General features: G+C 37.7%; 1 long non-coding RNA gene across 2 annotated transcripts; it reads right to left on the bottom strand.

The window, feature by feature from the left end:
* Nucleotides 1-74: 74 nt before the first annotated feature.
* LOC311087361 lies at nt 75-21,443 on the bottom strand. 2 transcript variants are annotated; one of them, XR_014607229.1, is made up of 4 exons: nt 21,000-21,443; nt 6,492-7,628; nt 1,589-1,715; nt 75-1,257 (listed from the first exon to the last, which is right to left on the bottom strand). It is a non-coding gene; the product is annotated as an uncharacterized lncRNA (long non-coding RNA). The 2 variants fall into 2 exon arrangements; XR_014607230.1 differs by lacking the exon at nt 21,000-21,443 and having other exon boundaries at nt 6,492-13,372.
* Nucleotides 21,444-22,817: the final 1,374 nt, after the last annotated feature.

The raw sequence follows: 22,817 nt of genomic DNA on the forward strand, positions 1-22,817 counted from the left end.
GCAACTGAGTTTTGAGTTTTATGAGTCAAGAGTTATCTCTAATAAACCTAAATGTCACAGAAAGGAAGGGTGTGTGCAGTGAAAAGAATGACATTGACTTCATTTATTGAGTGCAGATGTTTAAACTGAACTGCAGGCGGTCTGTGAATGAGACGCAGGCTTTTGCATTGAAACACAGCAGGCAAACGCTGCACTACTGTCTCGAGAGTGTTCGTCCCGGCTGTGTGTCGAACTCTGATGTGTGTCAGTTCTACAACAGCAGAGAACAGACTTCATTAACCCTCCAACATCAGTTCTACAACAGCAGTGAACAGACTTCATTAACCCTCCAACATCAGTTCTACAACAGCAGTGAACAGACTTCATTAACCCTCCAACATCAGGCCTCAAGAACATGTACAATAAACAGTCAGCCAGTGGGTTCAGAAACACAAGATATCTAGACAAATACACAAATATAAAAAACAATGTACTGTCGTACCTGTAAAAAGAATCACTAATTAAAACCACGATCATGTTCGGGAGAATGAGAAAAGTGTAAGTCAGAAGCACCAGGAACAAACTGCCCAAAATTTTCTTGCGCTGTAGAGAAGTAAGTGATATTACGCGTGAAAGACCGCGACAAGTGCCAACAAAACACAGAATGATTATCAGATAGAGGATTAAACAGGCGATCGATCCAGACAGAGAGCTAAACAGATAATCAGAGCTTATGTCTGCAAAGATCAGAGGAAAAAACCAGATGATCACAGAAACAACACAGCAGACTTTTAGTGAATGATGAGATCTGTACCAGATAGGATGAGAAACCAGAAGATATCGTTCAAAAGCAACACATGCCATAAAATACACACCCACAATCAAACTATACACATATGCATTATACACATCCAATGACCCTGTGAATGTCTCTGTTAATCTACAAATGATCTGAATGAGATCTGAAAGAATCAAATGAATAACAAACACTGGAGTGGAGCGATGAGATTTGATAAGAGCACACAACGCAAACAGAGTTAAGATCATGATTGGAATCTCAATGGCTGAAATTATCCTGATAATTAATGAGTCTGCAGACTCAAGTTTCAAGTAAAATTCCCACATCTGATCGTCATAATCTACTCCACTTGATCCGTTCATATAATCATCTACTCCACTTGATCTGTTGCTGCTGGCGTTGATATAATAATCTTCACTGGATCCGGTAATACTGGCGTTTTGTTCTGCCATTGTTTCATGAAATCTTGACAGGCAACACTAAATAACAAACCAGTCATTAGTTTATAAACATGCATTAATTTACTATTTACTACTTTATTAAAAACATTAGGGAAAAATATATGCCATAACTTGTTTTCTGTGTGATTGTTGAAATAAAGTTTCCTCAGTTTGCTTTACATGTTCTTTAGAGGAGATGTGTGTAATGTTAGAAAGCTTGAAATACGTGAAATGTAAGATTAAAGTTTGGAAATCCTCCATTTGAACAATATCACAGAAGCAAGAATGCTGTTGTTCTGAATATTCAGTCCAGCACAGCTGCAAGTGTACAATGGTTTATTAAACTAGGAATAAATCTTGAAGAACTTACGTTACTGACAGGATTGTGTGTTTCGTCTGCAGGTCAAAGCAGAAGTTTGTGGAGCAACACACAGACTGACAGATGTTTCACAAGTTTCCACTGCCGTGTTTAAAGAGCTCTTCATTCACTGCACACACTGTAAAAACACACATCTTAATGCTTGTGGATCTAATGTAGGAAATGCCTGAGATTACAGACAAACTATTTGATCCAACGTGTGCAACTGTAATTACCTTAAAGGGACACTCCACCTCTGGAAAGATGAATGTGTATTTAAATTGGGTCATTTATGTAGAAGAAATGTGAAATTATTTTTTGAATTTCCTTTCTAGACTGAGAAAAGCCAGAAAATGTATTTTTGGCTCATGTGGAGGAAAGACAACAACTCCCAGAATGCACTTGCTTCGCTGCTCTACGAGGCCACTCCCAAGCCACGCCTACCGGTTAGAGAGCAGTTGTAAACAATAAAGCTAACTAGTCTCCGTGAGTCTGCCCGGGTATTTGAGATCGCATATCGCACAAAATGTCCGGGATTCGGCTTTTGCGTTCTACAGTCGCCATTCATTGTGTTTACTGTGGCGAGCAGGACGAGACTAGGGCCGCGGGAGAACGACGCGAGGCCGGTGGCGTGATTACTGATGACCGACACCTGTGAGGCACTGGTCTCGTATCTCTCACGGAGGAGCGGGTATTTTCTTAGCAATGGTAAAACGCACATCAACCGATCACGCCACCGGCTTCGCGTCTTTCTCCCGCAGCCCTAGCCTCGTCCTGCTCGCCACAGTAAACATGATGAATAGCGACTGTAGAACGCAAAAGCCGGTGGCGTGATTACTGATGAGCGGCGCCTGTGAGACGCACCGGTCTCGTGGGCTATCTCTCACGGAGGAGCGGGTATTTTCTTAGCAATGGTAAAACCAAGCGGCAACCTCCCCGTCTCTCTCTTGAAACCAACACGGAAGTGAGTTAAACTGCAATTCGTTGACTGGCCGCTTGAGGCTGATGTCAGAAGTGAGTCAAATCTGTATCTCCCCCATGTTAAAATGCCAAATTTTACAGCAGAAAAAAACGTGTTTACAGCCTAGTGTCTGAATGTGGCTTTTGTCTATACAGCTAATTTTGCCCTTCATGACAACTGTGAGGGGGGTGATTTTTTTTATAACTCATCCGTTTAGTTGATTAATATTTAAAGTTCTGCATAATTAAGGGTGCGGCCACTTGAGTGACAGGTGGGTTGTCGCTGATGTCAGTGCTAGCCGTTTTCGTCTGTTGTTACTAGCCGTCACTTCACCTCAGCAAGTGTTAGCTGCTGAACTTGCCTTCTCTGCCGTGTTTTGTGTTTTTTTTCGGGATTATTTCATACAATGTAATACACCCATTAAGTTACTTCGCCCACGGCTTAGGATTCCATCGTTGTCGTCGAGTATCGTTCGAGAGAACAACCAGCGCTGTATTTCAGTTTTCCTCTATGAACATGCACTAATGGATGTCTGACAATTTCGTTGCTTTTTGGAGTTTTCAGATTTAAAAATGTCAATAAAGGCTCGTTCGTTCTGCTCTCACGGAACAGATATAGATTATAATATGTACCGTCAGATGAGGTGTCGGCGCTTTCTCCGTCCATGCAATAAATGCACATCCATGAATGAGCGCGGATTTTCTAGCGCATTTACTTGAACTTCATAGACAATATATCTATGGTTTAACCCATTTGAGAGGCGGCCAAAATCAGAATTTAAAATGGACTGAATAAACTCTCTACGAACTTGACGAGCGATGCCGCGCTGACGGACCATAGACTATAAAAAAGGAGTGACTGACATGCACATCAATCACTGTCACACACACTCTCAGAGTAATATTAAGAGTTCCTGCATTATACATTTTCAACTAGTAGAATAGTACAGAATCACGATACAGTCTCACATGTAGCCATGTCTTTTTTACTATTATAATATTTCGACGGGCAAAAATAGGAACTTTTAATTGGCTTTACTGTCATCAACTGTCACTTTAGCGCGAGGCCCTGTGCAGTCGCAGACTTGGTACTGTCAGTTGCATATAACGTTATAGAATTACCTCCCCAGCCTGCATAGAAATAAACATATATCTATGCCCAGCCTGAACTAAAAACTCGATCACGTCGAGCTAGTGATTTCAGATCAGTTCCAGGCTCCAGCTCACGCCCCGCCTCTGCCCATCCGGGAGTGACGCAAGGCCAAGATGGCGACGGCCGGCTCCGCCCACTTTAGGCTTCAAAAATGCTCTTCAGAAACCTACGGGTGACGTCACGGACACTACGTCCATATTTTTTTACAGTCTATGGGTAAAACGTACATCAACCGATCACTTGTTTAGCGTTCATGTAAACACTACATTCAGATTCACCAATGGGAATGAATTCAGTTAGATTGAAACAAGAGGTGTGCATGTAAACAATGAATGGCGACCGTAGAAAGCAAAGCCGAATCCCGGACATTTGGAATCAAATGCACTGGCACTGATCTGTGATAGGTCTGTTAGCGCATTAGGTCCAACCCCCTATGGGCGGGTTTGAAAGGGTGGGAACTAGTGCTTGTAGTCTTAACAGAAATCCCCCCCTCTTACACTTCCTCCTAAAATGACGCAAAATGACGATTTTTGCGTCATTGTAGGAGGAAGTGTAAAGAGGTAAATATAGATTTCTCTCTTCTCAGGGGAAAATGAGAAAATGTTGCACGACCATTCAATAGTATGACTGGGTTTCTAACATTGCAAAGCTTAATGCAAATTAAATTCAAATGCAAATTCCTTTAAAGACACAATTAACTAACAATGGTGGTTTGAGTGAAAAACCAGTCTAACTTTCACAAACGGTTCGGCTCAACTACGACGACTGAAGTAATCTGAAAACGCTTTATATCTGATGCTTTCATTTTTAAAGTTCACTCAGCGTTTTTAACTCTTTCCCCGCAAGTGTTTTTGCTCATTTTCACTAAAGCTTCAAGGGCCACAGAATATTTTGTTGTATGAATATCTGAACATGTAATGTATTAAAAGAAAGTTTTTCTTTTTAACAACACTTGAATGTGGGAAAGTTTAATAAAAATAAAAAAACATTTTGAGCAAAAAGCTGAGAAAATCGTGTTTATATCAGACTTCATCCAGATCATATTCAGAATGATGATCAAACTCAGATGGATTATTTATTGAGTGATGTAATATTCATAGTGTACTTTTCAGTAATACAGGTATAACAGAAATGTTCTACAAAAGTGTATAATAATAGCTATAGCTCTGCCATATCATTTCACTGATCTTTATTATAATGTATTTTGTTCAAGAGATTATATCTTCTGCTGTACTTTTAATGTGCTCTTGGTATTTATTTTGCAATGTACACAACAAGATAGTATATTAAAGTTTCCTTGATTTCAAAGTGTATGTCTTCACATTTATATTTAATTATTTTTGCACTTTTAATATATCATTTTGAATACTGATTAAAACAGCTTTATAATAAACTTAGTGTAATGCTAATATATTTCTAATGAGCTGAAATGTTATTAAAATGTTCTTGAAGTACATTAAAATTAAGCCTCAAACATATGATAACAGTTTAATAAATATGAAAGTATATTTTAAACGAACTGTAAAGAAATATACTTAAATGCACTAAATGTACTTGAAGTGGTTCTATTTTAACACAATTTAATATATTAAATTATATTGCAAATTACTTCAAATTGATCTTAAGCATATCTTGAAATACATTTAATATACTGTTGTTTCAAAATAAAACATATTAAGCATTTAAATATATCATGTATGCCCAAAAAAGAACAATTTAAATACATTTCCTTTTCACCTGGGAAACAGATGATGAAGTTTATGAGCTGATCACATCATCATCAAATGAATATTAAGAACCTGAAATGGAAACTGGTTCCTACAGGACCTTAAAGAAAACTCTGTGGTGAGATCTGGTATGTATCTCATCTCCTGAAGAACCCCTAGTATCGAAGTAGCAAGGTAGTCTTTTGCTGTCAGGTTAGGATTAAATCCTCACTAGCTTGTTTAAAGGAGAACTCCGGTCAATTTTAACATTGAGCTCATTTTTTTGTACATTTGGAGTGCTGTCAGTACAGAGAACAATGACAAAAATCGGTGTTGCCTACACCGTGTTATCCTCTTTTTAAAATTTGCACCCTGTTGACTTCAATGGGGCCAGTTTTAAACCTGCTTTTAGCCTCTTAACATCCTTGATGTGACATTACAAGTGCACAGCCAATGTGAGTGATTCCTTCGGAGTGAACGCGTGTGAATCTGACTGCAGTAGATGTGAAAGATATGAATAAAAATGATGTTTATTCAGCCAGCGCTCATACCTGTATTTACATCCTGTTTTCGGTCGAAGTCCATAGTAATCGATTGTCGAGTTCACGCGCATTGGTTTAGTACGTATGATCACGCGCGTGAACTCGACAATCGATTACTATGGACTTCGACCGAAAACAGGATGTAAATACAGGTATGAGCGCTGGCTGAAATAACATCATTTTTATTCATATCTTTCACATCTACTGCAGTCAGATTCACACGCGTTCACTCTGAAGGAATCACTCACATGACCTGTGCACTTGTAATGACACATCAAGGATATTAAGAGGCTAAAAGCAGGTTTAAAACTGGCCCCATTGAAGTCAACAGGGTGCAAATTTTAAAAAGAGGATAACACGGTGTAGGCAACAACGATTTTTGTCGTTGTTCTCTGTATTGACAGCACTCCAAATTTACAAAAAAATGAGCTCAATGTTAAAATTGACCGGAGTTCTCCTTTAACCTATACCAGTAAATCTAGGTGTGTCCCTACACCTTCCTGCAACAATAACAATCATTGACAACTAGGCCTATTGATCAAATTCATACTTACCCTCCAGCAGAATCTTTCCTGGATCCTCCGTTGTCCTTGGTCTTGCAAGATATACTATAATGCTCTTTCTATTACTTATAGAACTGTCTTTGTAAGCTGAAGTAAAACCGAACAGTGTTTGTCTTTATAAAGTAAAAATGTATTTGAACAAACAATAAAAATACTGGTTACACAATGATTAATATTTGTTGCAAATCATCAAGAGGTTACAGGTTATACTTCAGCTTATCCAATCTCAACAGGGCAGTCCTGTATGAGTGGAAAATTACACAGGCTATTTACCTTGTAAGCAGTTCAAGCAATTGATGTAAAAAATAACTTGTCCTCATCTGAGCTATTCAAGTTAAGATAATACAGCAGAGCAATTTAAGCAAAAAGAGTTTCAGTTAATAAACTGAACTAGAAGAGAGCTGATTTCTCCCCAGGGATGCACACGACATCAAAATCAAAAATGCAACAACTAACAGTCAAAAGGCAGTCATATTTATACAGAACTGGGTTACATTGTTCCTATGCAGTTTCTTGGGTTTTAGCAGAGGAACTAAAGCATGTGACATCAACCTTCTATTGCCTCTGTCAAGGGGGCTTCTGGTGTCGACATCGTTTCCCATATATGGGCATTCTTCCGTCCTTTCCGTCTTCTGCGCTTCGGGCCTCTGTGTAAGTGTGTGTGTGTGTGTGTATTTCTGGAAGTGTATTTGTAGGTTCATAATATCTTTCAAAATTCAAATGATTCCCAGCAACTTCCACACACTTATTGTTCTTCTTAAGTTTTCTTCTTCTTCTTCTTATTATTATTATTATTCCGGTCAGTACCGGTGTAAGTTGCTCGCGAAGATGACATCACGAGTCCATGTCGTTCGTCCGCAATATTGGATTGAACAGAAAGTTAAAGTTTCACAGGTCACAAATTTGGTCCGAACTTCACGAAACTAGACGTCCATGATCCTTGGACCAAGCCTCACAAAAGTTACTAGAAGGATTTTTGATTTTCGGAAGCGTTTGCCCGTCACAGCCAAACGAAATCAGCGGCGTAGTCGCCAAATAGGAAGTCGTCCATATCTCAGGAACTCTGTCACGTATCGAAACCAAACTTTGTACATGAACTCGGGACTCCAATGTGAGGAAGCACAAGATCTGATTTTTAAAAAAAAAAAAATTATTTTTTATTTCAGGCTAATTGACAAACCCATTTACCTATGTCTATGCAAAAGTTTCACCTCACACTTTTAATGTTAATGCATTTAGACAGTAGGTGGCACTGTTGTATTACATTTCACAGAGCTGCTAAGTCAGTGTACAGGTATAGACTGCATTCGTTTTTACTAGGTTTGTCTTAATAAATGCAGGGCCTGAATTTCGTTTTTTGCATCGGTCTAATTTAATCATCTTCATTTATTAATATATACAGATTTGTATGCATGAATTGTGCATTTCCAGTTCTCAAAACAGTCAATAACAAAAAAAAAAAAACTTTATACAAAATACATCATGCTCTTCTTCGCTAACCGAACAAACAATTCATTGTCTGTGGCTGTGTTTGTGCGCACGGGAAATATGCTGCGCATAACAATAGAAAACAAGGAGAAACGTGAAGTCACATGCTCAAACAATCAACCGAAATCAATCAGCTCTCCACCGATGATCACCCAACTGTCATTTCGCGCACCACGTCATCACCAGTCAGAACGGTCATAACTAACGATGGAGGAGTTTACGTATGTACTAACGTGTGTGTAAGTATTCATACATTTCGCCATTGTTATACAAATGACAGTATTTTAACGGTTATTGTTGTGAATATTACATATACTACTTTTGATGATTATAATTTACCTCAGTGAATGCAGCCAGCTTAGCTAGTTTGTGAAGTAAAGTGATTTTATTTTAGGTAGTTGAAAATAGTGCAATATAATTGTAAATATATAATATAATAATAAAAATTAAAATATGAATGTAGTCCTATATATTTTTGTTATATCATGATCTGCGCGACCCCGTCGTTGACTTTCTTTGATGACGTTTGCAGGGCGTTTCAAATGAGCGGTTATTGTCAGTGAAGTCCACTTCAACTGATATACCGTGCTCAGGGAGTAGGGGAGCAGTGAACACTGCGTATGGACCCTGTCGAATGGAACGCACCTTAGATGTGTAAAAACAAGTGGAAAGCGCGAGCGCGCCGCTCTCTCCTTTCCACAAGCGCTTGCACAATCTTGAAAAAAGTACTATTGTTGAAATTCTCAGATCAAGCAAACTTCAACGCACCCTTATCCACTACCTGCTAACGTTAGTGAACCGCATCCGAGCAAGCACACTTTGCAGTTCCCCCGGAAATGCATTTTTTTACTTTAATTTCTTCTACACATAATCAAGCACACTAGAGAGTCAACAAGTTGAACAACATGTGCTTGTTGGGCTCTCACAATGTCAGATGTTCAGTGATGTTCACATCAGTGATGTTAGCATATTGTTTAGTTTTTAGAACTCAAATAATCAACAATCAATAGACAATATAGTGAGTGTGTGTGTGTGTGTCATTTTGTGTTTTGTGTCCATTTTCTCAGTGTGGACATCCTTTATCCACTTGTTTTCCCTCTATGTGGAAAAGCTGCTGTCCATAGTCTCTGAAATGGTTTGTTTCTGAAATCTCCTCTTGTTTCACTTCTCATTGTCCATTTTTTTCCAATTGGAGTGCAAGTCTTTCTAGAAGAAGCAGTCACTGGTGTAGTTCGAGTCTGTGCCTCTTCATCAGTTCCATCCATCCCATGGTGGGTCTCAGGGTTTCTGGGTCTTTTAGGCCTGGAGTTCCGGATCTTGCAGGTCTGGAAATCTCTATTCTTTTCTTTTTCTTGAGAAATTCCCCTGGCTCCACTGGTTCTACTTCCTTCTCTTCCATTCTTGGGTTTTAGCAGAGGAACTAAAGCATGTGACATCAACCTTCTATTGCCTCAGTCAAGGGGGCTTCTGGTGTCGACATCGTTTCCCATATATGGGCATTCTTCTGTCCTTTCTGTCTTCTGCGCTTCGGGCCTCTGTGTAAGTGTATGTGTGTGTGTGTATTTCTGGAAGTGTATTTGTAGGTTCATAATATTTCAAAATTCAAATGATTCCCTGCAACTTCCAAACCTGCTTTAAACAATTCCATCTTCATTTCTTTAATTTCTTCTACACATAATCAAGCACACTAGAGAGTCAACAAGTTGAACAACATGTGCTTGTTGGGCTCTCACAATGTCAGATGTTCAGTGATGTTCACATCAGTGATGTTAGCATATTGATTAGTTTTTAGAACTCAAATAATCAACAATCAATAGACAATATAGTGTGTGTGTGTGTGTGTGTCATTTTGTGTTTTGTGTCCATTTTCTCAGTGTGACAATCCTTTATCCACTTGATAAATCACTTCTGCCACTTAAGATTGCTTTATTAATAATCTTCCTAATCAGTTTCATCATCTCAGCATCCCAGATAGCTTAGAAGAACTCGATATTGTGACAGAAACTTTTAACTCTCTCTTTTCCAGCACTTTAGACACAGTTGCTCCGTTGCGCTTAAAGAAGATTAAAGAAATAGTCCAACGCCGTGGTACAACGAGCACACTCGGGCCTTTAAGAGAGCAGCCAGAAAAATGGAGCGCAACTGGAAGAAAACAAAACTAGAGGTATTTCGCATTTCATGGAAAGAGAGCTCGGTTGCATACAGAGAGGCTTTTATTTTTCAAACCTATTAGAAGAAAATAAACATAATCCTAGGTATTTATTTGAAACAGTGGCTAAACTAACGAAAAAGAAAGCTTCAAGCACTGAAGTTTCCAAGCAGCACAGCAGTAATGATTTTATGAACTTCTTCACTTATAAGATTGATAATATCAGGGAGAAAATTATAACTATGCAACCGTTTTCTACAGTATCACATCAGACAGTGCATTGTAGTCTCCCTGAGGAAAAATTTGATTCATTCGTTGCTATAGGAGAGGAAGAATTTACTAAACTCGTTAAATCATCTAAATCTACAACATGTATGTTAGACCCTATACCGACTAAGCTACTGAAAGAGATGCTTCCAGAGGTCATAGATCCTCTTCTTAATATCATTAATTCATCTTTGTCTCTAGGATACGTACCAAAAACCTTTAAGCTGGCTATGATTAAAACGCTTGTTAAAAAAACGCAAATCCTACAGAATTAGTCAATTACAGGACGATCTCGAATCTACCTTATCTGTCAAAGATATTAGAAAAAGCAGTGTCTTCACAACTGTGTTCCTTTCTTGAAAGAAATGATATCTGCGAGGATTTCCAGTCCGGATTTAGACCGTACCATAGTACCAAGACTGCTCTCATTAGAGTCACAAATGATTTGCTCTTATCATCTGATCGTGGTTGTGTCTCTCTATTAGTGTTACTCGATCTTAGTGCTGCATTTGACACTATCGACCACAACATTCTTTTAAATAGACTCGAAAATTATGTTAGCATTAGTGGAATTGCACTAGCATGGTTTAAATCATACTTATCTGACCGTTATCAGTTTGTAGCAGTAAATGAAGAGATGTCTTATCGATCACAAGTTCAGTATGGCGTACCACAAGGCTCAGTACTAGGACCACTGCTGTTCACTCTGTACATGCTACCATTAGGAGATATCATTAGGAAGCATAGGAAGCAAATCAGTTAATTTTTACCTTCAATATTATAGTAGGCTTATGAAGCCTATAGGCTACAACTGACTCCCATAGTTTACGGCATTAGTTAAGAGATTTGATGTTTCATTTTGATGTTTTTGAATGTAAAAACCAAGCAAACGTCATAAGTTGACCTCAGATAACAGTATAATAAAAAAAATAAAAAGCCAGTTCATGACCCATTTAAAGTGTCAGTCATGAAGGATTTAACTTGAAGCACTTCTGCTGAGTATCGTAATTGATTTGGTTTCTGCCATTAGAAAACACTTCCCTATTGAGTGGATGTGAGTGATTTTTTCCTCATTTTTCAAAAGCTTGCTTCCTGAAAGCTTGTTAGTAAGAGACTCAGTATGATTGCACATTTCCTCATTTCCCATCAGCATTAATTCATTATGAATAATGCCACAAACCACCTCTAATATAACACAAATATTCACTGTTTCCTACTGAAAGTATCTGCACAATATCTGTGACTATCTGTGAGTTGTATATACTTATGTGAACTTAAATCCCGACTAGCATGAATTTAGTCGTTGTTTGATTTTGAAACAGATGTGGTGACGGCAGTCTCTGTCTCAGTCTCTTCAGTCTCTTCTCCAACTGAAAATCACACGCCTATCATGAGTTATCATGCCAATTAAGGACATGAATGTGTGACTTAGGGCCGTTTCACACCTAGCTTGTTTGGTCCGGATTTTCAGACTTTTCAGAGTGATCCAAATCAAAATTACAGATGTGAAACCTCCCCCAGACCACTGTCCGGACCAAACAGATGAAATTTGGTCAGACGAAAAGAGGTGGTCTCGATCCGGATCAAACTGAACAAAGGTTTGGTTCGTTTCTAGTGTGAACAGTGGAAAGAGTACTGAAAAAACATACTCAAGTAAAAGTACCATTACATTCCAAAAAATGTAGTGTGAGTAGAGTAAAAAGTACTTGTCCAAAAAACTACTTGAGTAAGAGTAAAAAAGCCTGAGCATGCTATTGTTGCACATAAAATATCAATATTCATAACTGTGCAAAGAATTCAAAAACCTTTAGAAACTCATATAATTAAGCATCACACACCATGAGATGGATTAAATAAAGAGATTAAAAAATACCCAATTTCTCTCCAAAACGGTACCAATTTTAGTGTTTTGATAAATGAGAATCACTAATATTATCAGATTACCTCACCTAATGCACTGAAAAAGCCTAAGATAGTGAGCTAACACTAATTACACTGTAATTCCATGCCATTAAATATGTTACAATTTAAACGTAAATGCACATTGTCTAGAAGGGTTGCATCATCCCTTACGTTTTACACGGCTACATTTACTCACATTGTAATGCTGATAATATAATTTGTTAGGAAAATTGTGCATTAAATAGGGAAACTTTTACAAAAGAAACACACACACACAAATGCATGTTTCTTTGTAGTCTCGGCAAAGCTGTTTTATCAGTAGCATCCACACACACACAAAAAAAAGTTGAACTTGAAAAATGTTTTTGAGCAAGTGCACTTGCCAAATGGAGACGGATTGTATGAAATGGATCGATCAAAAAACGTTGTTTATTAACGAGCTGTAGTCACGCACTGACAGAAATGCAGTTCAACGCCATGGTTCATACGGTGCACTGATACTGAATCTGGCGGCATGGTGAGCGCGAGATGCGGCAGTGCACAGATCGTGATGCGCGTCTTTCTATAGACTGTGAAGTAAATGGGAGCGGGAATTCACCGCATTATGAACTCGTCACGCAATACCCCAACCTCACACCAAATGTTAGGCCCTGTAGACAGGCCAGCCTATATAAATATCATATTAAGCAGAAATGTGAAAAGTACCTTAGCATATTAGGGGAAGACGCTGATATCTGGACTGAATTGATGCTTGAAGAATGCACTTCCACAGCAGCCACGAGTAACAGGAATAGGCGGTTAAAGTTTTCTATGCTTAATTTGATTTGATGACAGTCACGAGACCGACTACTCGATCCAATCACGTTGATGGATAAAAATACGATTAAAACAAGCATGTAATGAGTAACGACCACAAACAGAAGGAAAATAGCGGAGTAAAAGTACCGATACATCACTTAAAATGTACTCAAGTAAAAGTAAAATTACAAAAAATTTAAACTACTCAAAAAAGTACAATTTCTGAAAAAAACTACTTAATTACAGTAACGTGAGTATTTGTAATTCGTTACTTCACACCCCTGAGTGTGAACGCATTTTCTGTATGGGTCGGACTTTTAGACCATTTACAGGAAGTTCCGGTGGTTCCGGCGTAGCCAAAGAAGACAGAAGATAGCTGGAAAAATTATATTTTAGAAACGGTTTCTATTTTTCTGCGATGTCGCGGCTGGAACAACAAACACAAAGTGTGGCAATGATAATGTTATTTACTGTTTTATGTGCTTAAAACGTGTCATGTGACTTTGAATATCATTTAGTGCTCCCAGCTAGCCTTGCAGATAATTGGTGCTGCAGGGAGTAATGCCATAATAATAACAATATAGTTGCAATGATATGCATGTGACCACCCTGTATATTTGGGTCACAAAAATATTTAAGTGTATATATATATATATATATATATATATATATATATATATATATATTGTTTTGTGGTGCTTAATTTAACCCCTTGTTTGGGTCTTAAATATAGACACCTTCTACCTTATTTTATTTTTCGAGAGACTGATACTCACTGATTTTTATGCGCATGTATGAACGCGTTGTTGTCTTTGGAGCTCCATCGATTTGATTTATAATTCTTGATTTTCTCTTTAAACTCACTTACAACGATCATTTTCTACCTTTCCTCACTGAGAAGCACTGCTGCTCAAACCTCATAGTTACAACGCGGACTGTTGAGCAGACGCATCTCAAGCCTATTAGTGATCCAATGCCGGATACTCTTATAGGTTACTCCATTGGATCACGGCTGAACGCGTCTTCTCCACACTCACTTACAAACAAAAAATTTTTCGCCTATCGTGCGTCTACTCTACACCCGTACCACTAAAAAGATGGATTATATCCAAGACTTCAGCCATAAATTAGTATTAATATTGATAGCATCACTGGTAGCGTCGTTGCTAACTTAACGTTACTGTCCATCTGTTAAAATGGCGAATATATCAGATGTAATTAGTCTACCTTTTGGTGCAGGTGAAGACACATTTGAACTTCACGCACTTCAGTCTGAGCTGGAAGCTGTTGAGAAACAGATCCACGACCTTTTAGTGAGACAAGCCGAGCTGATAGACCGGCGTTTGGCTCTTGAAACATCACGCGCCGATGCACACAAATCAGTGATTAACGTTACTAACCCGCTGACTCCGACCTCGTCTACTCCGTGCGTTTCTCAACATCGGTCCCGAGCGTCGAGGTTGCGATCAGCCATGGTCTCGTTCACTCCGGCTCCAACACGCCACCACGAAGCCTGGATGATTCCGCAGCGGAAGACGCGAGTCAGGTCTAGACCAAGAAGACTCTCTCCGCCCCTCCCGGTTTTCGAGATATCCACCCAAAACCGCTTCTCCCCTCTTCGCGAAACAGAACGCGATGCTGTGATCATCGGCGATTCCATCGTTCGGCACGTACACGCTACGTTAAAGGTAGGGTAGGTAGGAATTGTCTAAAAAACTTATTTTCCAAATTTGTTTAAACTTTATTTATATATCAATACATAATTAAAATGTAAGTACTCTGAAAAAGAAAGTATAAAAATCGAGTGTCTGTAGACCTCTCACGACTGTTTTAAAGACAGCTCATTATTTCCATTCACTCCACCCCCTCCCTTCTGGGCTCCTTCCAAAGCCACGCCCCCAAAACACATGAACGCGCGACTCCGACCGCTGAGCTGAAGACGCATGTAATGTAGACGAATCACATGTAATAAAAAAATCTAACTTTATCATTATGAATATAAACAAATAAGATGTATTTTAGTACTCACTATCAAGCTAGCATATTGATATTGGTAAAGTTTAAAATATATATTTTTTGATTCGCTAACGAGCTAGTTATATCTATAAGGCAAAGCTAAAAACAGGTTGCATTGCATACACGTTTTTCCATTACCATCAGTTACACTGTGATGAAGATGAATTTCGTGTAAGATTCATAACATATACGGTGTTCTGCATGTAAGAGTTTCCATGATGAAAGCATTGTTGACTCTGATGAGGACTACACTCCAGAGACAAGTACCGCATCGTCAGCTCGAGGACAGGTCCGGGGTCGAGGGCGAAGCAGAGGTGGTCATGCAAGAGGCCGTGCAACTAGGGTCCGAGGATATTGACACGCGTTTTATTCAAAGACTTTTTGTTCATTACCTTTTCTAGTACTGTCTTCCTTTTTTGCCTTGTTTGCCTTCGCTAACTGCATATGCCGGTAATGTGAATTTTTGATTGCTCTTTCTCTGCCATTGTTTTGCTATTCCTAGGTTCCGTGCCTCTTGAATTCCTCAAATCAAACGGGTGCGCGCGCATATGGGCAGATCCTGTGTGGCAAAAGGGTGGTTGCCATGGTTGCGAGAGAGTGACAGTCGCCTAAGCCAATCCTTTGTTTCGTCCCGAATGGAAATAATGAGCTGTGTTTAATGCAGATTAAACGGTCTAGAGTCACTCGATTTTTATACTCTTTTTTTTCAGAGTACTTACATTTTAATTATGTATTGATATATATAGGAAGTTTAAACAAATTTGGAAAAAAGTTTTTTATAAAATTCCTACCTACCCTACCTTTAAGTAAAAGTAAGGTGCATAGTCACTGCTTTCCTGGTGCTCGTGTTTCTGAAATTGCTGCTCGCGTTCCCGAGATTCTGAACAGTGATGAGCGCGTCGGAACTGGTGTCCTGCACGCGGGAGTGAACGACATCAGGGTGCGCCAGACGGAGGTTCTGAAGAAAGACTTCAGGAATCTGATCGATACGGTACGCAGCACATCGCCTGAAATACCGATCATTGTGTCAGGACCGCTTCCCACGTACCGACTAGGTCATGAAAAGTTTAGTAGATTATTCGCACTAAATGAATGGTTAATGTCATGGTGCAATGAGCAGAAACTGCTCTTTGTAAATAATTGGAATCTGTTTTGGGAGCGTCCTAGGCTTTACCGTGCTGATGGCTTACACCCAAGCAGATTCGGATTGGATCTCCTGTCGGATAACATCTCCAAAATGTTAAATACCTTTTGACTAGTAACCAAAAGTCCAAATCATAGTCTCTGCTGCACCAATTTCACTGATATAAATACTAGTGTTGAACATTGCATAGAAACTGTGTCTATTCCTCGTTTAGTGAGATCAAATAATAAATCTACTGCAGGATCTAGGAAAAATCTAATTGTTATTAAACCAGAAAATGTTGCTATTAGTAATCAAAAACAATTTCTAAAGCTAGGTCTTCTAAACATTAGATCATTCACACCTAAGGCAGTTATTGTAAATGAAATAGTCACAGATAATAGCTTCGATGTACTTTGCCTTACTGAAACCTGGCTTAAACCAAATGATTATTTCGGTCTAAATGAGTCTACTCCGTCAGGATACTGTTATAAACATGAGCCCCGTCTGATTGGTCGTGGCGGCGGTGTTGCAACAATCTATAGAGATATTCTCAATGTTACTTAGAAAACGGGCTATAAGTTTATTTCGTTTGAAGTACTTGTTCTAAATGTTACGCTCTTAGATGTTCGAAAAATATCCCTATTATCTCTAGCCTTGGCTACCCTATATAGACCGCCTGGGCCTTACGCTGATTTCCTAAAAGAGTTTGCAGATTTTCTCTCAGACCTATTAGTTCAGGGATGGGCAACTTCGGTCCTGGAGGGCCACTGTCCTACAGAGTTTAGCTCCAACCCTGAAAAAATCACCTGCCTGTAATTTTCTAGTAATCCTGAGGACCTTGATTAGCTTGTTCAGGTGTGTTTGATTAGGGTTGAAGCTAAACTCTGTAGGACAGTGGCCCTCCAGGACCGAAGTTGCCCATCCCTGTATTAGTTAATGTCGATAAAGCATTAATTGTTGGAGATTTTAACATACACGCAGATAATCCAAATGATGCGTTAGGGGCTGCGTTTACAGATTTATTAAACTCCTTTGGGGTCAAGCAAAACGTTACCGGACCAACTCATCGTTTTAATCATACACTCGATTTAATTATATCACATGGAACCGATATAGATATCATTCCACAAAGTGACGATGTCGCTGACCATTACATGGTAACTTGCATATTACGTACTCCTGTAATATGTCATGCTGCGCCACGTTATCGATCAGGCAGAACAATCCTTCCATCCACCATAGATAATTTTTCAAATTGCTTATCTGATCTGTCTCAGCTGCTCAGTGAACCCAAACAAACAGATGAACTAGAGGAATTAACTAGCACTATGAGCACCATTCTCTCTGGAACATTGGATATTGTTGCACCCATTAGATTAAAAAAGGTCAGAGAGAAAAGTAAAGCACCATGGTAAAACAATACTACGCATGTTCTAAAGAGAGAAACCCGTAATTTAGAGCGTAAATGGAAAAAAACTAATTTAGAGGTCTTTAGAATCGCATGGAAAGACAGTATGTCACGTTATAAAAAGGCCCTAAAAGCGGCCAGGGCTGAGCACCTCCGCAAACTAATAGAAAACAACCAAAACAATCCTAGGTTTTTATTTAACACCGTGGCTAGACTAACAAATAAACAGATGTCACCTGAACATAATATTCTGTTACAGTTTAGTAGTAATGATTTCATGAAGTTCTTCACTGAAAAAATAGAAAACATCAGAACCACAATTGTAAACGTTCAATCCTCAATCGCGCCTTATAATTCAGCCTCAATTATCACCCCGCAAGAACAATTACAGTGCTTTACAACTATAGAACAAAAAGAGTTAAATAAACTTATCACTTCATCTAAAACAACAACATGTTTATTAGATCCTATACCAACTAAACTACTGAAAGAAGTGTTACCTGTAGTGGAAGAGCCTCTCCTCAATATTATTAACTCATCTTTATCTTTAGGTCATGTTCCAAGAACATTTAAACTGGCAGTTATAAAACCTCTCATTAAGAAACCACAATTAGACCCACATAATCTTGCAAATTATAGACCCATTTCAAATCTACCTTTTATGTCTAAAATACTAGAAAAAGTTGTGTCCACTCAACTGGGCTCTTTCTTGCATGAAAATGACATGTATGAAAAGTTTCCGTCAGGATTCAGGCCGCATCATAGCACTGAAACTGCGCTCGTTAAAATCACAAATTATTTACTTTTAGCTTCTGACCAAGGCTGTATCTCAATATTAGTTTTACTTGATCTTAGTGCTGCGTTCGACACTATATATCACACAATACTCTTAGATCGACTACAAAATTATACTGGTGTTCAAGGACAAGCATTAAGCTGGTTTAGATCGTACTCATCTGACCGCTACCATTTTGTCTATTTAAATGGAGAAAAATCGATCATAACTCCAGTAAACTATGGAGTGCCGCAGGGATCTGTGTTAGGCCCTCTGTTATTTTCAATATATATGCTGCCACTTGGAAATATTATAAGGAAACATGGAATTAGTTTCCATTGTTATGCTGATGACACTCAAATCTATATTTCATCACGGCCGGATGAAAACGCAAATTATCCAAATTGACAGAGTGTGTTAAAGATATAAAAGATTGGATGACGCGCAATTTTCTTTTATTAAATCCAGACAAGACAGAGGTACTAATCATCGGTTCAAAAAACCACCCACAAAACCACTCACAATACAACTTTAACATAGTAGGATGTCCTGTTACTTTATCCTCTACAGTAAAAGACCTGGGTGTTATATTAGACTGCAACCTGTCTTTTAAAAATCATATTTCATATGTTACAAGAACAGCCTTTTTCCACCTTAGAAACATTGCTAAGCTACAGTACCAGTCAAAAGTTTGGAAACATTACTATTTTTAATGTTTTTGAAAGAAGTCTCTTATGCTCATCAAGCCTGCAGTTAAAAACAACAACAACAACAACAAAAAAACAGTAATATTATGAAATATTATTACAATTTAAAATAATGGTTCTCTTTTTTAATATACTTTAAAATGTAATTTATTTTTGTGATGCAAAGCTGAATTTTCATCAGAAAGTACTCCAGTCTTTGGTGTCTTATGATCCTTCAGAAATAATTCTAATATGATGATTTATGATCAATGTTGGAAACAGTTGTGCTGCTTAATATTTTTTTTTATAACCTGAGATACTTTTTTCAGGATTATTTGATGAATAAAAAGTTGTATTTATTTAGAATAGAAATCTTTTGTAACAATATACACTACCGTTCAAAAGTTTGGGAACAATAACTATTTTTTTTTAAAGAATTAGTACTTTAATTCAACAAGGATGCGTTAAATTGATAAAAGGTGATGGTAACGATTTATATTGTTAGAAATGTTTTTATTTTGAATAAATGCTGTTTTTATGAATAAATGCTGTTAACGTTTTACTCATCAATGAATCCTGAAAAAAGTATTCCAAAAAAATATATTAAACAGCACAACTGTTTCCATCATTGATAATAACTGAGTATCAAATCAGCATATTATAATGATTTCTGAAGGATTATAAGACACCAAAGACTGGAGTACTTGCTGATGAAAATTCAGCTTTGCATCACAAAAATAAATTACATTTTAAAATATATTAAAAAAGAGAACCATTATTTTAAATTGTAATAATATTTCATAATATTACAGTTTTTTTTTTTTTTTTTTTTTTTTTTAACTGCAGGCTTGATGAGCATAAGAGACTTCTTTCAAAAACATTAAAAATAGTAATGTTTCCAAACTTTTGACTGGTACTGTACGTAACATGCTATCAGTTTCTGACGCAGAAAAGTTAGTTCATGCATTCATGACCTCGAGACTAGATTACTGTAATGCTTTATTAGCTGGTTGTCCTGCATCCTCAATAAACAAGCTACAGTTAGTCCAAAATGCAGCTGCTAGAGTTCTTACTAGATCAAGAAAATATGATCATATAACACCGATTTTATCATCACTGCATTGGTTACCTATAAAGTTCCGTATTAATTACAAGGTATTGCTACTGACTTATAAAGCCCTAAACGGCTTAGCTCCAGTCTATTTAACCGATCTTCTATCGCCCTATAATCCATCGTGCTCTTTAAGATCACTAAATTCTAGGCTTTTGGTCATACCTAGGATATCCAGATCCACCAAAGGAGGGAGAGCATTTTCACATTTAGCTCCAAAACTCTGGAATAGTCTTCCTGATACTGTTCGTTGCTCAGACTCGCTCTCCCAGTTAACTAGATTAAAGACGCATCTCTTCAGCCAGGCATTCATATAATACTTTTAATCTTACAGTTAAATCCGACCTCTAGTTCATAAACGCCAGAGGAGAACTGGCCCCCGACTGAGCCTGGGTTCTCCCAAGGTTTTGTTTTTTTTCTCCATTAGGTCACCTGATGGAGTTTTAGGACACCATTAGGTCACCTGATGGAGTTTTTCGGTTCCTTGCCACTGTTGCCTTTGGCTTGCTCAGTTGGGGATATTTGGGGATATTTTATTTAATTAATCAATCAACAATACTATTGATCAGCATTACCAAACGTGGACGTTTTCCACTAGAAACAAACATTGATGTATTGTTTTAATTTAATACTGTGAAGCTGCTTTGATACGATCTATGTTGTGAAAAGCGCTATATAAATAAACTTGACTTGACTTATTTTGTTTATTCTCAGGTTAGGTAAAGTCAGTCGAATTCATTCTAAACAATAAGTATATAAATTTCCATACTTACAATTCAGTCGAAAGACTGCTCCGTGGTTTAGTTCAGCTCAATCTTTTGTAAAACAGAGACTTAAGGCAGACGAGCGTCTTAATTTAAATTATATGTATTTTTTATTAAATACAGGTTAACTAGTTTACATAAACGGTATTAATATATAAAATAAAAATAAAAGTAAATCAAAACCAAATAATTTGCAAGCTTTCATCTTCATGAGGCGCAATGGCAAGGCATCTAACACCGGAGAGGCCTAACACTTGGTGAATCAGCGTCTGACTTTGACATTCCTTACAATACTTTTTATAGTCCACACGCCCTCCGCACCGATTCAGTCCTTTACAGACAATCTGTCCAATCCGAAGTCTTGAACTGTCCTCAGTTCTGGAAACCCCCTTGTAACTCCATATATAAAGCTCTTTCCTTTGTTCTCCTTTGCTTGCTGCTCTGGACCCTCTGCCTTTCTCATGCTCCTCATCAAACGGGTAATGCTTGCCATTTCTACTTTGCTAAGTTACATGCTTTCTACTACTTAGTGTTATTACTACCTACTGTAGTTTATTCTTTCATTTGATTAAATGCTTAAACATCGAATATAGTATAGTCATTTCTTTCATGCATTATCATAATAAAAAACTTTTACAATACAAGTTGCAGTGTTTTTCTTAATAAACCAGATTCATAATAAAACCTTTACAATACAAGTTGCAGTGTTTTTCTTAATAAACCAGATTCATAATAAAACCTTTACAAAAACAAATTGCAGTGTTTTTCTTAGTAAACACTCTCTCTTACAATTAACTCTCTCTTAAGTTACAATTGTGGTTATATCATATATAAGCCTATATATATGAGGCATCATAAAATAATAAATTGCATGTTTACTTAACACGCCCCTTATGCAGATTTATTCTTTTATATCCAGAGTCAAATAAGTCATGTAACACCCTTTCTTTTTGTCATATTTTGCCAATTTAGCATATACTTGACCTGTCTCAGTAAAAACATTCATTTGAAAATGTTCATTCAATGTTCCACCCAGGATCTCTTGTTTACCAAATCTCCAGAAGGCCACGTTTTTGAACTTTGTTTTATTATGGTCAAATAACATCCAAATTTACTTGCTTCAGTTTACCATTATTAATTTCATGATAACATTCTCCAATTAATTGTCCCTCAGAGTCTTTACACAGAAACGTACGGCCACCTTCCATTAATCAGACTAACTGATCATTGGAATGAAGAACTGCGGTATTACTACCTTCCCTTGGGCCGCTTGTTTCATCTCGATGCTCTGACGAGACAATTGTGTCTGGAGTGGCTGATCCTGTCTCCTGCAGGACCCCATCAATGTTTCTGTCTATAAAATAAAATACTTTATCACATTTTATCACTGTTATAACATCCATGGTAAATCTACCATGCAACTCATGTATAAACAGCTTGGTCCTTTTTAATCCAGTCTGTGCACCTAAATCATTGTAAAATTCTTTGACCTCTGGGTGGAGCATTTTCAACGTTTCTATATCTCTCAAACACATCTGTGCTAAAATACATTATCAACTCAAATGCTTTCACACAATATTCCATCAATCCATCATTGTCATTGTACCACATATATTTTTTATCAAAACCATTCTTTACATAGGTCTCCCATCTCAAAATCAGCTTTCTGTACAAATAACATATTAAAGACAATTCCTGCATTCATCATCTCTACTTGTGTAGCACTAAGAATGTAAAATGGGACAGATATCAGTGCACCCCCCCTTTGAATTTCGAATTGTTAAAGTTATTGTTAGTTACTTATATTACTTTACTGCATTGTGTTCA

Source organism: Abramis brama (assembly GCF_963993115.1).
Source record: "Abramis brama genome assembly, chromosome: 7".
NCBI lineage: Eukaryota > Metazoa > Chordata > Actinopteri > Cypriniformes > Leuciscidae > Abramis > Abramis brama.